The sequence below is a fragment of the Euprymna scolopes genome, chromosome 5, assembly GCF_053919585.1.
Source record: "Euprymna scolopes isolate OS-2025 chromosome 5, ASM5391958v1, whole genome shotgun sequence".
Taxonomy (NCBI): Eukaryota; Metazoa; Mollusca; class Cephalopoda; order Sepiida; family Sepiolidae; genus Euprymna; species Euprymna scolopes.
Genome location: NC_136486.1, coordinates 168,157,940 through 168,170,467, shown reverse-complemented (window position 1 = coordinate 168,170,467; position 12,528 = coordinate 168,157,940). Strand labels below are relative to the sequence as shown.

At 34.3% G+C, this 12,528-nt stretch overlaps 1 protein-coding gene across 4 annotated transcripts in view; it reads right to left on the bottom strand.

The window, feature by feature from the left end:
- LOC145277035 (peroxisomal leader peptide-processing protease-like) overlaps positions 1 to 12,528 on the bottom strand; it is a 214,181-nt gene that overhangs the window by 60,540 nt on the left and 141,113 nt on the right. The gene's annotated exons all lie outside the window — the stretch shown is intronic.

Sequence of the window (12,528 nt, the reverse complement as noted above, 5' to 3'; positions counted from 1 at the left end):
TGAAGATAAAAGTCAAAACAAATATTTTAACCATGAATTAAACATGCACCATGAAATTAATAACAATCAATTTCAGGAGTTATTTTATATATTAAAAAATATAAAGAAAAAGTAAGTCATGATTAATTCAACAAAAATATAATAACAAAATTTCAAGGGGAATAACATGTTTTGTTTATCTTTTTTTTCTCTCTTTATGTTCGATAACTCTTTAAAATTTAACTTTTTTTTTTTTTTTTGCAGCTTCAATCGCTGACTGATTTTTATTCCACTTTCTAGAATATTCTTATTTCTAAATGAAATTTAGAAATAATTAAATCTTTGATTAAATTTTTAGCCTTTTATATTCAATCGTCTAAAATTATTCCTATTTATTTATTTGACTTTTTAAAAATATTTTTAACAATAATGTTATTTTTAAAATTTAAATAAATTGGTTTGGTAAATGTTACCTTACGCGACAACAGAACACCGACCAATCTAATTTTGTTTTTTAAAGGTATTTTGAGATCGCGACAACGAATCTGAGAATCAAACCCGCCGCAAATTTACCGTTTGCGTGGTATGGACCCCTAAACATTGGGACTATCTTGTGCCATTTCACAGCCTTCGGTAGTGTTTTTCTTACATGATACGTTCGTGTGCGAATGGGCGTAGTGAAGTGTTTTATCATATCGCGTAGGAATCTTTCTAATAAGAAAGTTAAAAAAAAAATTTTTTTAAAAAAGTATGTTTTTTTTTTTACTTAGTTTTTAATGCTTTTTTAATTGATTAAAAAATAAAGTTTTCACATGCGATTTGCACAAACATAAGCAGCAAACACATTTTTATGTTTTTCGTTCTTTTTGGGGGGAGGGGGTATTCCATTAACAGGTGCTTCTGCAGTTTAATTAACCGGTTTTCCGTAAATAATGCGCCGAAATTTACCATCTCACAAAAATTCTGTTTACATTGAGGAGGGCGGAGGGGCGCCTCAGCACCACCACCGCCTCCCTCCCCAATGTAAACAGAATTTTTGTGAAATGATATATGTCGGCGCGTACTTACGGTAAAACGGTTAATTAAACTGCAGAAGCACCTGTTAAACTACACAAGTCCTATAATTGAATACCCCCATCCCCAAAAATGAACGAAAAACATAAAAATATGTTTGGTGGTTGTTTTTGTAAACCGCTTTTAAAAAGTATTTTTAAATTAATCAAAAAGCATTAAAACTTTGTAAGAAAAAAAAAACTTTTTTTAAAAACTTGATTTGAAATGACCGCTTAAAGATTCCTACGCGATATGATAAGACACCCCACTATGCCCGTTCGCACGCGAACGTATCCTGTAAGAAAAACACTACCAGAGGCGGCGAAATGGCACAAAATAGTCCCAAGGTCTAGGGGTTCATACCATACAAACAGTAAAGTTGCTGCGGGTTCTATTATAAGATTTGTTGTTAACGACCTTGAATACCCCTAAAAAAACAAATTAGAGATTAGAGTGGTCGTTGTTTTGTTGTAGCTTAAGGAAACATTTACCATTGGTTTATTTTTATATTATTATTTTTTATTATATAATTATATATTTTTATTATATAATTATATACTTATCGTCCTTTAATGTTTATTCTTATTTAATGTCTTAATTTACCTCTTTATTTCTTTATCTTTTTTTTTTTTGTTTTTTTTTTAGATGGTAATCACAACTTATCAAGGCCCGGAGGCCACTCGGGGATAAGTGTTATTGCGTGTACAGTAATCAATGGGACAAATCATAGTAATCGCTAGTAATGGAGATCTGATAAAGGGTCTAACTTAAGGAGGTGGTTCATCAGGAATTTGTTTATGTTGGACTTGAAGACATCCAAGTTGTAGTCAGGTGGGAAACAGGCAAACGGAAAAGAGTTCCACAGGCGTGCACTTCTAAGAAAGAAGCTGTGTTCATGGAATTTACGTTTTGATTTAAGCACAAATAAAGAGTGGGGAAAATTATGGACAGGGCTTTCAGCTAGCCGGGTGTTTTTCGTGAAAGATTGGTGATATGTCTTAAGGTGGCCTATTATTCGAACATATCAAAGATAAAGTATTCTGTGAAAGGAATAAATAAATATACACTGTGGTTTGAATATTGAAAAAGAAGTTTATTTACATATTTACATAGATTCAAATACAGCGTGTTAATGTTCAGGGAGAAGTCTCTGTTTTTACAAGGGTCCGGTAAAATCCGGTGACTTGGTTGAGGGGGTGGAGCTGGTGGTGAAACTGATACTCTCTGACCTGGAGTAGAAGATACTACTCTTGAGTAGGTTGTGCTATTAGTAGAGGAATATTAAAAGAGTCATACAATACCTCTAAGGGCAGTTCATTATCTTCTGCCTGTTTGTAGTCATCAGTGTGTCAAGGTCTTAGCTGATTCATAATTCATATGCCTGTGACAGTAAAATTTACTACTTCTTATTGAATATAGTATGTGCCCAATTCTTTTCATAATCATCCCGTCCTCCCAAAAGCTTTTCCCAGTCCTATAGTTCAGAAGAATATTTTGTCACCAGGTTTGTAGAACCTTGTCGAGTAATTTTCTCTCGTTGCTGTTGTCTTGGTTGCATTTGGTAAAATCCTGTCAAATACGGATCTGATTTTCCATGCGAACATTAGTTCAGCTGGTGAAAAACTGGCATTTGTGTTTGGGTTAGGAGTGATCCTGTATACAGACAAAAGATTTTCAAGACTCTACTCATTAGTGTTCATACCTTGGTCTTTTTTTAATGCTCTTTTGAATGTGTCAACAAATCTTTCTGCGAGGCTGTTTGACCTTGGATGGTATATTGCAGTTGTTAAATGGTCAATGGATAGGGCCTTGCAGAATTCTTCAAACTCTTTGCTGGTAAATTGAGTGCCGTTGTCACTGACAATAGTTTTAGGTACTCCAAAACGACTGAAAAGATGTCTTAATTCACCTATAGTACTAATCGATGTTGGATGTTTACACTTAAGCACTTTCGGCCATTTTGTAAAGCTGTTGACAACCACTAAGTAGTAATGTCCATTCAACAGACCTGCATAGGCAATGTGTAACCGCATCCATGGTGCATCCATCTTCAGCCACGGTTGTATCTGTACAGGTGGTGCCTTTGCTATTCTCTTACCATTTTTTCGATGTCCCGGTCCATATTAGGCCAATATGTATATCCGTGCATGACAACTATGGAATTCTTTTAGCATTCTCTTTTGCAGTGTGGTCGGTATGACGACTCTGTCTGCATACAATAAAGTCTGTGAGCAAATCGAAAATGGCCAAATATTTTAGTCTTTCTTTGACTTGTCATTTAGCTGCACCTGGTTTTTCGTTCTTACAATGAATTCATCTGTTTCTGCTGCCTTATTGATGTCGTCCAGCATCACTGGTAACTCTCGAATCGTGTTACACAGCAATCTGGAGAGTTCTTTTTCATCTCTAAATGTAGCTATCACTGTGTCCGCTAAAGGTTCTGCACACTTTTGAATCAATTTGGATAGTCCATCTGCATGTCCGATATTTTTGGATGAAATGTACTCCATTTTAAAATTATAATTCAATAGAATTTTGCTCCATCGTTGAAGTGTGAGTTGGGTATGCCTTTTTTAGATCCAAAAATAGTCAACAAGGGCTTGTGGTCAGTCTGCAATGTAAAAATCCTGCCATGAATAAATCTATGGAATTTTCTAATTACATAAATTATTGCTAAACTTTCTTTTTCAACTTGAGAATAGTTTCTCTCACCAGGCAAAAGTAATCTGGAAGCATGAACTATTGGCTTTGTTGATCCGTCTTCCAGTCTATGGAGAAGTACTGCTCCTATACCATAATCACTTGCATCTGATGCTACAATCAATTCTTTCTGTGGATCGAAGTGTGCCAGTGCTAAATCAGATAGCAGGCATTTCTTAATCTCTTCAAATGCACTTTGGCACTCCTTTGACCAAATCCACTTTCATCCTAACATATACAGTAGGGCTTGTCCACTCGGAATAGTCAACTTTTTCGACTACACCATTTTCCTGCAGTCTCTGCAGTTCAATTTCAATATCTTCTTTTGAAAAAAAAAAGCATGTTTCTTTTTGGCTTAAAAACAGATTTCACATTTTGCTTTAGTTCAAAATTCACTTCGGTCTTAGTACACATACCTAACCCCTCAGAAAAAAACCCTGGGGAATTCACTTTTTAAGACCGTAATAAAATCCTTATTTTGTTTGGAATTTTTCTTTTCAGCTACACTTACACTGTTACAAAATGAGTAGCTCCCATAAATCAAACAAAACGATCCAATCAATTCCGAAAAGGCAAGAATTTATACCTGGAACAACTGACACTTTTGTAGAAAATATATACCCATCTCAAAGACAATGTTGTCAGGGAGGTCACTTATGAATATAGTTGATTTGGAAGATAGTTGACGCATTATTGTGAAAATGCAGCCTAATTTAATGCATAGAGTTGTGCACGAGATATATGCATGAGACTCGGGGGGCCTTATGCCCAAAATTGTATTCAAATTATAAATACCAAAAATAAATCTTTGGAATAAACCACATATTTATATGATAAATTTAAAAGTTTTTATATGATAAATTTTAAAAGTTTTTGATCCAAGGGATACACTACAATTAAATTCTCCCATGAATTTTAATCTCTTGCCAGATACTCCTTTGGGAATTTTAAATGTTTTTTTCTAGTTTTGGACACCGAATCCTTTTCCAGGTCACTTCGTCGATAATTGAAATATTGCTTCCTGTATTCAAAAGTAGTTTCACTATGTGACCATTTATTTTGGTATTGACAAATTTTCTTTTACCTCCTTGTCTCACTTCTTCTTTTGACAACACCACATTTACTTTAGACTTAAATTTTTGTCTTTGTTTATTTTGTGTATGACAGAAAAACAATTTCCACAGTACAATTCGTTTTATCGTATTAACCAAAAACAAAACACCTCCGAATTGTTTTTCAACACGAGACGATATGACGTGAACTTTTCAGAGAATTCAAAGAAAAACGGCAATAAGAATATAAAAATTCTTTTCACTTACGTGAATACTCGTCTTTCACTTCTTAAGAAGTATTTCCTTAATCGGATATGAACTCTTTGAGAATTGTTTTTGTTTTTTGTTTTTTGCGTTCACCACACGTGCTCACTTTTTCTTTTCTTTTACTGAGTTCGCATCTCGTCCTCGTTGCCAATTTCATATGTCCTAGGGTGGCCTATTATTCAGACAATCAAAGATAAAGTATTTCGTGAAAGGAATAAATAAATATACACTGTGGTTTGAATATTGAAAAAGAAGAAAATACAGCCTGTTAATGTTCAGGGAGAAGTCTCTGTTTTTACAAGGGTCGCGTGAAATCCGGTGGCTCGGCTCCTTATGTAGAATGTTCCGGGTTGGTTACCTATCTCCACATAACAATTGACGAGGGGGGACCAGAGATTGGAGCTCAGACGAGCACTTCCCATGGAAATAACGATAAAACAATGACAGGCTCGCAACATCCCTTCTGTGGGAGAGAGGTTGCAGGGAAGAGAAAAGAGCATTCACCACTAGGCTACAAAGTCTATTTTATACTCTGTCAAGGCAGGATAGGCTGTTTTTATCAGCTTCTGCCCAGATATGGCAGCAGTACTCCATATGAAAAAGTAAATTTTTGGTAATTGTTTATTTCTATTGTTAAATAAAAGTTATTTACTGAACTTTCGAAATCGCCTGTTTCTGACGTTTTTTTTTTTTTTTTGTGTGTAAAGAAGTTCCAAAAGAATTTTTAATTGCTTCATTCACAAAATATTTTAATGAAATGTAAATTTCTAAAAGAAAAAAAAAATTAAATTTACTTACCGCATTGTTCTATTAAACCTTTTATTGTTTAAATAACTAATCTCACTTAAAACAAACAGTTCAACTTAAAATTATAAGAGAATTGTAATAAGAGAATTGTAATGAAAGAATCGTAAATCTAAGGTATTTTTTAATGATGCGATTCTGATTCCGATTCCTCCCAAAATACATGATTCTTACGATTAACGATTCCGATTAATCGTCCCACCACTAGACATTATATAAAAATAATTTTATAAATATCAACAGTAGGTTCTGTACAGTGCAATGTAGACAACAATGTATTATGGACTGTCACTGTGGCGGAGCATGTGAAGCTTCCTTCAGGTGCATTGCAGTGGGTCCCTAAGTTGAGTATGCAATCAAACGATTTGATTGAAAAATAGGTGATTTCATCAATTTTCATGACAATAAAAGTATTGGAAATGTGGTACATTCGTTGATCTTCATTCACTCCTGGGCAGCGTCGGGTCTCCCTGCTAGTGTATATATATATATATATATATATATATATATATATATATATATATATTAAATCCCCGAAACAGTATTTCATGGTAAACAACTGATGATCCCTTAAAAAATAAATTATTACAGGTACTATAATGAATTCGAGAGAGCAAGTTGATGCAGTGATTGCAGGTGATTGAATGACTTGCTGACTAAATAGTTTTCTAACAAATGATAAGAAATATTTTTTTTTGTATAGTTTTAAAGGTTATAAACTTCCAAGACTATATATATATATATATATATATATATATATATATATATATATATATACTAGCAGAAGTACCCGTCGTTGACTGGGTTCAAAAACAGCCTACAGAAAATGGACTGTGATTGATGAAGTATGATAGGTTATGAAAAGAGATAGATTTTGATACTCAAAAAATTTTACCCTAAGCAAAGTATGATGAAAGTAAATATAATTTTCGCGAAAATATATTTTTTATATCAACTTTGTTTCCATTCGTAGCCAAGAGTGACCAACAAAATGAGGTTTCCTTACAAACAGAAAATGTTATATATATAATAATATAAATATATAAGAAATAAATGTTACCATAGTCAATAAAAGTGACTTTTATGTTAGAAAAGTTTATTTGTTTGTATTTTTAAGTAGTTTGTAAAATTTTTTTTTTTTTTTAATTCACAAACCAGTTTTAAAAAAATCAAAATGGCAACGACTTTGAAATGGAGAGCCCCATTTTCAATTTGAAGGAGCGGCACCTGAGCATTCTGTGTTAACAATTTAAGAGAGTTCCGTCAACGTAAGGAATATTTATAAACATATTTTAATGTTTTCTGTTATTTTGTGCTTGAGGAATATTCGATTATGGCATGTATAGTTTATATAAAAATTTATTTAAGTAGTTATCGCCTCAAATTTCGTTTCGCTGAAATTATTTAAAGTAGAGAGCATTAAAAACTATTTCAAAACAAAAACAAAAAAAGGAACTGAACTTTTATTGACTATGGTAACATTTATTTCTTGTATATTTATTTTATCGGGTAGTTGTATGTTGGCTTTTCTGCTAAACACTCTTACTAAATAATATCGACGAAATATTGAAAAACAAAGAAACAAAAACAGTTTTGAAAAATAATGAAGCTTTACTTATTTTGTAAAATAATCCGAAACAGCAAAATGGGATATTAAAAAAGTAAACACGTAATTACTTTAGTTTTTTAAAGCACAGAATCGATATAAATATGAATAAGAAAATGGCACCCTTTTCAAGCAGAACAGCTTCCTTTCAGTTTTACAGTATTGAACGGTGTAATATTGCGCCGTCGGACTCAGGGTTGTATTATTGTAATGTAAAGAACATGCAGAAAGGGTTGTAATCAACTGAATTCCTTCTAGTACACTGACAAAAAAAAAGCTTAAGCAGATATATAAATAAAAATAAAAAGGTTATGTAAATGTTTTTAAAAAGACATGTAATCATGTGAGCAGGATTTTTTCCTTCTTTTGACACGATAACAAGTAACATTCTTATTTTTTATTATTTATCTATTATCTATTTTCGAAAGACTGCCACGTACAAGTGGAGAAGGAAAAAAACAGAGTTATGCAAAATTTGTGTTAAAAATTGTCTAAAGTTCTGACTTTTTTTTTGGCTTTCACTTTTTTTTTTTTACAAGGTGGTCACCACTTATCAAGGCCCGGAAGCCACTCAGGGATAAGGGTTATTGTAAGTACAGTACGTTTGTGTGGAGATTTAATAAAGTATCTACTTAAGGGGGCGGTTCATCAGGAATTTGTTTACATTGGACTTGAAGACATCCAAGTTGTAGTCAGGTGGGAAACAGGCAAACGGAAAAGAGTTCCACAGGCGTGCAGTTCTAAGAAAGAAACTTTGTTCATGGAATCTACGTTTTGATTTAAGCACAGATAAAGAGTGGGGAAAATTTTTGACAGTGGTTTCAGTAAAAGATTCGCGAGGGGGCACCAGAGATTGGAGTTCAGACGAGCACTTGCCATGGAAATAACGATAAAACAAAGATAGGCTTGCAACGTCTCTTCTGTGGGAGAGAGGTTGCAGGGATGAGAAACGGGCATCACCCACTAAGCCACGAAGTCTATTTTGTACTCTGTCAAGGCAGGATAGGCTGTTTTTAGCAGCTCCTGCCCAGATATGGCAGCAGTATTCCATCCTTGGACATACTTGGCTTTTATATAGATAGAGAATTGCATCAGTAATGAGATATCTTCTGGAGTGGTAGAAGAATCCCACCATCTTTCCAGCAACCTTGGCAACTGACTTGATGTACGTGTTCCATTTCAGATCAGGAGTAAAGGTCAAGCCCAGAAGCTTGTCAAAACATGGGGCTTCTCCTAGACGAGAGCCATCCATTTCAGTTGATGCCAGATGGGGATCAGAGTGTTGATGATGTAAAGATAGGAGTTTGGTTTTAGATGCATTAAAGGTAACCAGCCACATCTTCCCCCACTGAACCACGCGCTCGAGATCAGAGGAGAGAGAATCAGAGAGAACTTTGTCATTTACAGCCTTTGATGTGTTGCCGAATGATTTAAGTATGTGTTTTGGGAGATCATTGATGTAGATCAGGAAGAGAGTTGGGCCCAGGATGGACCCTTGAGGGACTCCAGCATTAATACTGCAGGCCTCTGATTTTTTTCCATCAACCACTACTCTTATGAGCCTATCACAGAGAAATTATTTAATGATAGAGAGAACATTTTCAGTTATACTGTAGCTGGAAATCTTGTGAAGTAGGCCTTTATGCCATACCTTGTCGAAGGCCTTTGATATGTCAAGAGCAATTGCTTTAGAAAGGAAGCCTTTGTCAAGAGATTCACTAATCCTATAAAATATAACCGTTAGCATATCTGTGGTAGATCTTGCAGAATGGAAACCATATTGTGTGTCACTAAGGTTATTTCTGCTGAGGTGGTTGACTATTTCTCTATTTAATATGGATTCCAGCAACTTACTCATGACACACAGGAGACTTATTGGTCTGTACTGAGAGGAAGATGACTTATCACCTGAGTTCTTAAATACAGGGCATACTGATGAGGTTTTCCAGGGTGTTGGAAAGTACTTCTCCTTAAGGCAACGCTTAAACAGTTTCGTAAGTATGGAGGCGAGTTCTGGCTTTTTTAACACTATAATTGGGATGCCGTCAGGGCCAGTTGCTTTACTGGAATCAAGGTTCTTGATTAGCTTGGCGCCCTCACACACAGATATTTGTATGTTGCATAGCGATTTCTGTGTTATAGGAGGAAATATGGGGAGTTGATGGCCTTGGTAGCATAGGGTAGAATTAGCTGCAAAGTTCTTGGCAAATAGTTTGGCCTTGTCTGATGCTGACGAGATGACCTCTGGTCCATTGATAATGGTTGGGATAGAACGCACACTTCTCTCCAGGATCCTATTTGTTATTTGCCAGAACTGGTGGGAACCAAGCCGCTGATCAGCTACCTTGGATTTAACAGACTGGGCATATAGCTCTCTTGCATTTTTTATTACTCTTTTACAGTGGTTGCTGGCAGTCCTGAAAGCAGCTTTAGTCTCAGTGCATCTATTACGTTGGTAGCTATGGAAAAAAGTGATTTCTGTGCGCGATGGCAGCAGCACATTCTGGGGAGAACCATGGCTGGCTGGTAGGTTTTTGTTGGAATTTTTTTTAGATGGTATGAATCGGTCTATGCCTACAATTAACCATTCGGTCAGGTCTGATACTATAGAGGACATCTCCTTTTTAAACATGGAATGCAGAGGTAGATCAAATATAAATGTACGGAAGTTATCCCAGTCAGCCATGGAGTATCAGTATACAGTACTTTAATAAGAACGTGAATTTATGAGGTGAATTTATTCGACACAATATGATTCAACTAAAAAAAAATAAAATAAAAGCTAATGTGAATTAAGATTAAAGTTAAGGTGTAATTGTGGACTCTCACCCCTTTTAAAAAAAAAATGTTGTTAAACTTTGTGACATATTTACATTCTATGGAGTTCAGGTGCGAACGAACACCCAATAATTTTATTATACCATATTTCTTCAAACTGAAACATAATTATCAAAGTATACTTACGCAAATAGATATGAAAAGTCTTTGTTAAAGTTTGTGCCATATTTCCATGGGAGTACAGGCGTGAACGCAGACCCCACAATTTTATTATACCATCCCTATTTAAGTTGAAACATACTTATCAAAGTATTCTTATGTACATCTATATCAAAAACCCTTGTAAACGTTTTTTTTTTCATTTTTTATTTCCATACTTTGGGGGCCAGGCGCGAACGCAGACCCCACAATTTTTATAAACCACCGTTCTGCCAGATCAAACATATCCATTCCTGATACTCGATACATCTTTTATCATTATATGTAATCAGTTTTTTAAAATAGTCAACCATATAGGAGCCTATTCGTGACCAGCCACACACACGTTCAGCTTTATATATATATATATATATATATATATATATATATATATATATATATATATATAAAGCTGAACGTGTGTGTGTGTGTGTGTGTGTCCGGTCTATATATATATTTGTAGTCATCGACATACAGTCCTGTTTCATTGTATCACAACTCATCAGTGTAGCTAGACTAGCACCTCTCCCAAGCCGAGGACTGAACCTAGACCATCGCGTTGACAGTCAGCAGTTCTACCGATCGACCCATGGAAGTAGCACCCATAAAGTATTTTGCTAAATGTCTATTCAAACAAACATCCGTCCACCACTTTTACAGTGCTCTAACCGCTTGTTTATAAACAAACAGTGAGTGTCGCATTTTTCAGCCAATTAAGTAGCAGGTGAGTGGTACAATTAATCGGAATCGGTATCGGAAAAATTTGTACAGATTTTCCAATGCGAAAATGATTCTTTTGTCTTTTTTATTTGATTTTGTTTAAAACTAAATCTTCCAATAATGATAAAATAAGAAATATTTATTGATTTTAAACAACCATTGAAACTAAAATTGAAAGATCGTCCCCCACAAGTACATTTTTACGTTTAGGAAAATATTTTCACGTTTAACATGTGTGTTTTTACACTAATCAGAGAAAAATACAACTGTATTGTTAAATATTTAGAGATTTATAAAGAATCGGAATCAGAATCAGTAATTGTATCAGAATCAGGAAAAATATTGGAATCGTCCCATCACTAATATATATAAATGGAAATAAATAGAAAAATATTTTCATTAAAAAAATTATATATACATGTATATTTACAAATGAGTCATCACTTATCAAGGCCAAAAGCTACTCGAAGATTAGAATGGACGGATAATCAGTTGAATGACGAAGTATATTGCAAGAGAATTGACGATAGTGAATGAAATGAACAAAATTTGATTTTGTATGAGGATGGCTTATAAAAAGTATTTGTTGACATTGGGTTTGAAGACGACAATGCTTTAGAAGATGTTGAAAATTACTGCTTTAGGCTGTAGGGAAGCAGTCCCATAGTGATGCATATCACACATAGAAAGCCCTTAAAAAGAAAGTGTTCATGGAATTTCTGCTTGATACAAAAAACGTGAAGAAAGGAAAGGCATTTCTTTTCCTTTGTGGCATGAAGATGACTTCTTGTTGCGAATGTCTTACAAGGCGGTAGCAGAGATTGAAGCTCAGTCGAGCACCCTTTATTGAAATAATGATAAAATAGAGAAAGACTAACAAGATCTCTTCTGTGATAAAGAGGCCATAGGGAAGAGAGATCATGGTGATATTTATTTCTCAAAAAGTTACTTCTGCAGAATAAGAACTATTGTTGGAATTTTCCAGACAGCTCATGTAAAATGCCGACAAGTGTTGAATAAGTTCTGTGATTTTATTTTCACGCAAATGCTGGCCAATTTTTTCAATGAAAAATATATTTCTGTTATTATAAAGATAAGCCAATAAAAAATTAATTGAAAAAAATGAAAACTATGTTTTGTTGTTACGAAAAAAATAAAGTCAATAATTATTGGACAGTTTTTACAAAACTTAAGAAAATTAAAATCAAGAAAAAGACAAACACTCATTGTCAGTTTCATAAATATTTTTTTGTCCCCCGACAAAATTTAACCTTGTCCATACGTCTGTCCACACTTTTCTCAACAGCTACACCTTGGAATTTTTTTAATTTCACACAAATATTGAACATGATATGAGTAAAAAAGTAGCAG